This window comes from Protobothrops mucrosquamatus, unplaced genomic scaffold (assembly GCF_001527695.2).
Source record: "Protobothrops mucrosquamatus isolate PMUCROS unplaced genomic scaffold, P.Mucros_1.0 scaffold_174, whole genome shotgun sequence".
Classification (NCBI taxonomy): Eukaryota; Metazoa; Chordata; class Lepidosauria; order Squamata; family Viperidae; genus Protobothrops; species Protobothrops mucrosquamatus.
The window spans coordinates 694,944-700,373 of NW_015386250.1; positions in this window are offsets into that span (position 1 = coordinate 694,944).

The following is a 5,430-nucleotide window of genomic DNA, read 5'->3' on the forward strand; positions in this document are numbered from 1 at the left end:
ATAATATAATATAATATAATATAATATAATATAATATAATATAATATAATATAATATAATATAATATAATATAATATAATATAATATAATATAATATAATATAATATAATATAATATAATAATATAATATAATATAATATAATATAATATAATATAATATAATAATATAATATAATATAATATAATATAATATAATATATATGAAGAGATTGGTACTCAAATAATGGGGATAATCATCCAAGTTCTCTTACTGACTATAGTTCTCTTACTGACTCTTATGAATGATAGGCCATAAGCATGATATTCACGGGCGCTGAACTGACATCTTCATGAGGAACAAATATCCTGTACCATAGAGGTATAGAGAGGGGTCCCAGTTAAAACTGCTGCCAACGAGGGAGAGAATTATTTGATCTCTTTTCACACTAAAGCAAACTGGCACCAAACTTCATGTCATTGGCAACTATTAAAACCATGATCAATATTTTCTTACCTTCTGATACCAATGGAATTTCTTTCCCATTTTGGGGTAAAAGGGACTGCCTTACAAAGCAATGGGGAATTCCTATTATTGGAAGAGTTCAACTTGGAATAAGTGGAATGGCTTAAAGTGGATTTTCTGCTGATTATTCTTTCACCAGTGGAAAGATCTGAAATGGAGTCTTTGGCAGGGGGTGGGGTGGTGCTCAAACTGGATACAGATCTGCTAGATCCTATACACACCCTTCACTTTCTTTTATAGGGGGTATAGAACATTTATCATTGTGATCATCAGAAGAGAATCTTTTTTCTTGAAACAGCTTCGCTGCTGATGGATTGGGTAGATTTACATTTTTTCAGGACACAATTGGTATATCATAATGAGCCAGGATCAAACCCACATTTCATTTCAATTTTATTCAATTGAAAGCAAATTAATTAAATGTAGTTAATATGATTGCTCCTTAGGTATTAAAGAATTCTACTCTTAACATCCACTTGCAATATTAAACGTAATAGGTTGGTACTAAGATTTTAGGGGCTTCTGAGGTCATATTCAAGGTTTTGAGGATTGTAGCCAGTCCTAGAGCTCCAGGTTGTGTCCCTTTGCACAGAATTTTTTTTTTGCAGCTCCTAGATAAATGAATTAGGTAGGATAATTAATCTAATCTCACACTCTTGGTTTCCTTTCTTGGATCAGCTGCCCCTTGCAGAGATAAAGTACGTATAGATGTATGTATGCATGGATTCATTCATTTATTTAACAAATGCAGATATCCACCTGTCTAAAAATGGAATGAATTCAAAGGATGAGGGCATATTTTGACATAAAAGATATGATGCCAGCCTTCTCCAAACTGCTGCTTTCCATAGGCACAGGACATTCTGGCTGGGCATGATGGAAGTTGTAATCCAAGGGAAACTCTGGAGATATGGGCTGCATTTCAGAGTAGAACAGAGAAGATAGAGGCTTCTGTTTTCTGGGAATAACCTCTGGCCTCTTGTTTAAAGCTTTGTTCTTCCTTGAAAACAGTATTTTCAGAGTTGAATACAGTTACAGCTGTGCTCATATATATATGCCACTGTACCATAATTTCATATTTAAATCCATATCCTTCCCAGCCCAGGTGTCTCTTGCGACTGTAAAATATGTTTTCAATAATTAGGCCACGTGGGCACACACACTCACAAAATAAATGGCCTCAATAAGGATTCATAAACATAGAAAAGAAAGAGTGGGAAAGAATGAAATAGCTTTGAATGTTTGTTTCTGGCTTGTCACTAACAGTGAAGATAGATATACATTTCAAATGTAATCAAGTAATGGCTGACACACATTTTCTGTGCTATAGAAAATGTTTGAAAAAGTAGCAAAGCTGTGTCCGGGTGGTAGGAAACTGCCTTACGTCAATCGTGTCTGTAAAAGATGTGCAAAATGTTCTAGGTTGGTGCTATCTGGCTATGGAACATCCCATTTCTTTCTAGAACAGGGCAGTCCGATGAACACATTTAGGGCATGGTTCACGCATCTCTAGAAGTGAACTGTCCTAAACCAAAACCAGCTTGTGATATTGTGAATATATTCTTGCCTTGAAATGAGCTTCTAGACTTGAAGCACACCAACATTAGAACTTTTGCATGTCCCATCTTTCTCTCCTTCTATCTATTTCTATTTTTCTATCTGGGCCATTTATACCCACTGCAGTCACAAGACTCTTGAGGGTTTACAGTAGTTATAAGAACAAAGATATTTAAAGAAACGCCTAGGGTAGAATCCAAACTATATTATTAAAAAAATAATAAAACCATGTGCGTCATAAAATCAATCAGACAAACTTGGTATAGTTTGTTTCACCATAGGTCCATAGGCACAACATGACAAGAGTTTCTGGAAGGCTGTGACAGTGGAAACAACCTGACATCTAGAGAGAGGGTGTTTCATATTATCTTCTTTGATAGGAAAAAATTTCCAGTCCTATATTGAGATATCAGAGGTTGATTTCTCTGATTTCTTTTCCTGGCAAGTGGGTTTTTACAGCACTTTGGGCAACCTGTTGAAATCACGATGACTCCCAAGTTCATTTGCATCTACTCTACTTCATGGGAATGCCATGAAAGCACACAGCTGCAACCAATTTTTAGTTGCCAAGTCATTGTACATATTACACAGTGGAAATTAAGGACTGCCAAGAATCAGTGAAAAAGGATGACATGTGCTTTGCAGAAACGTGAAGAGGAAAATGCACGGCTGCCCTTACAGATCCTCGATATGATTTGACTGGTTTATCTGTGTGGTTGGCCAAGTCTTCTCTGAGACCTTCCTTAACTTGGAACCCTGGATTTATTTTATTTATTTATTTAATTGAATTTTTACCCCGCCCTTCTCCTTACGGACTCAGGGCGGCTGACAGCCTGATAAAAAACAAATACAAAAATACCCCAAATTTAAAAACATAATTAAAATGAAATGTGGATGTGGATGTGGATGTCTTTTCTTGGGTCAAAATATTAGTCCATCAAGATCAATATTGTCTGGCAGGAGATCTCTCAGTTTCCGGAAGGTTTTCTCAGTTTCCCTAGAAATGCTATCATTTGAATTTGGAAATTCAACCTACAAATCATATGTTCTGGACACCAAAGAAAAGGGAAGCGCCTGCAAGCAAATATGTAAATTGAGCTGGATCAGACTTCTCCTGCTTATTCTGAGGTTAAGCATATTTAGGGCTGCACCCAGCAGTATCAAGCACATATTAGAATTCAGAGAGTTATTACTTCTTAGGACGGAGAAATAAAACCTCCCTGTTCTATTTACTACAAAACTCCCATCTTATTTTCTGGGTCTGGTTCTCAGTTCAAAACACTGCTATAAATCTTATTGTGGCACTGGTACAAATATACACAAAACAGCTCCTTGCAACATATCTTGATTTGCATAATCAAACATGGCAACTTTCCATCCATGACTTTGAAATTGTGGATAGAGGGTGATCATTAATTATTTTTAGATTTCTGTGGGCCAGCAAAAGGAAGAATCAAGTTTTTAATTAGTGCTTTAAAAGAAGGAAAAGAAGAAACTGAATAAACAGGATAACTACCAGGAGATAAAGTTTCTCCTATCCACCTATCCCCACTTCATAAATATTTCTGTTGGGACCACATTAAAAAAAGGTTTCATCCAAACAGGATAATAATATCAAACATAGTTGTGATTGCAATGCTATGGCTGTTTAGGCAATATGAATGCATTAAAACTCAGAGATGAAAGGAAATTAATTACTTGCCCCACTTGTAGGAAGCAAGGGAACAAATTATGCAGCACTTTGTGCATGCTTTTTAAATTTGCTAGTGATCTCTGAACAGTAGGAAATAAAGGTTATTGGATTTTATATTTTGTAGGAAATAACTTTTAATAGGTTTGCGCCATTAAATGGCATTTGGAGAGAAAGCTTCATCTCAGTTTCCCCCAAATATCAAGAAGCTATGAAGTCATCCAGTTTTTCAATATGAAGTTGGAGAATTAATTATTCACGGGGTTGAGCTGGAGATGCACAAGAAATATAAATGCAATGCATTCAGGTATATTATTTATTTTTAATGCAATGAAATATAAATGATTGAGTGCTGACAATCATATATAAACTTTTGCAGCCAGTTCTATTTCCTTAGTTCCAGGCAATGGATTTCTGAAAGAAAAATGGGGATAGACGCTTGCAATTTGCTTGGTTCGGTGTACATCTGTTTTCTTCTACTAAACTAGGTTATTATCGCATATATGATTTTTACGTTAGTTTGCTGTGATAGTTTGTTACTATCCAAAATACAGCATTTTCAAATCTTGTCCAGAGATAGGCAATCTATTATGTCATCCAACAGTTTTGGATTTCAACTCCCATCACTTCCAGTTGGCATGACGACGATAAGGGGCAATGACCTATTCTCCAAAATCTCTAAGAGAACCAGTTGGTTATCCTTGAATTAAAAAGATGGGATTAATACATGTAACCCATCAGTATATTTAAGTGATTTTTAGGGATACATTCCCATTTACTGGGAAAAAAGCTCAATGGGATTTTTAAAAGTAGAAATATATACTATTGCCTTGCAAAGTAATTACTATGTTCATCTGCCTTATGCTATCAAATCTCAGAAATAAATGCATGGTTCATTCAAAGTGCTGCATATGATGCAGAAAACAAAAATGTGTTTATTAATTGTCATTAGTACTTTTACCCTGGCACACATTTTCTTTCTCAATGGCACCCAAAATGATGTATAATATTTGAAATTGAGGTATTATTCTCCAATGAAGGAGAAGTCTTCTCTTACACCCAATACCCCCCTCCAAATAAGTCCAAATAATGAATGAAAGTTAATGGCCTATCTATTTGCTAAATATGCTTTCATTGCCATTTTATTGGACAATATTTGTTGCCTCATTCTTGTAGCAGTGTGGCAAAATTAGGCTACATTGTGGATCATAATTGTTTTATGGTTCATCAAAAGTCCTTTTTGAAAGGATAGATGGATGGATTTGCTGAGTTTATTCCCCACTTTCAATTTTATTTTGGTCTTTCATTTATTGGTCTTTGCAGAAAATGGGACTCACATATGTACTTTTGGACACTTTCTTTTAATATAGGCAATTTCGTTGCATTGTTTCTTAATGTGCACATTTTTTCAAGCAATTTTTGAAATCTGTTTTACGGTGCTTAAACTAAAACATTTTTGGAGAAAATTTCCTCTTAAAAAGGCTCATCTGTGTACACAATTTGACTGGAGAACTGTATTACAAAATATGGAAAAATAAAGAGTTTGCAATTCAGACTGTTCCAATTTGTACATCAGTCCAGGAAATGGACATTTTGGTATGACACATTAAAGTAAATTTCTTCCTCCCTCTGACTTTCACCGGCAGTTGTTGGTTTTGCTTTAGACCCTAATCTTTTAAGC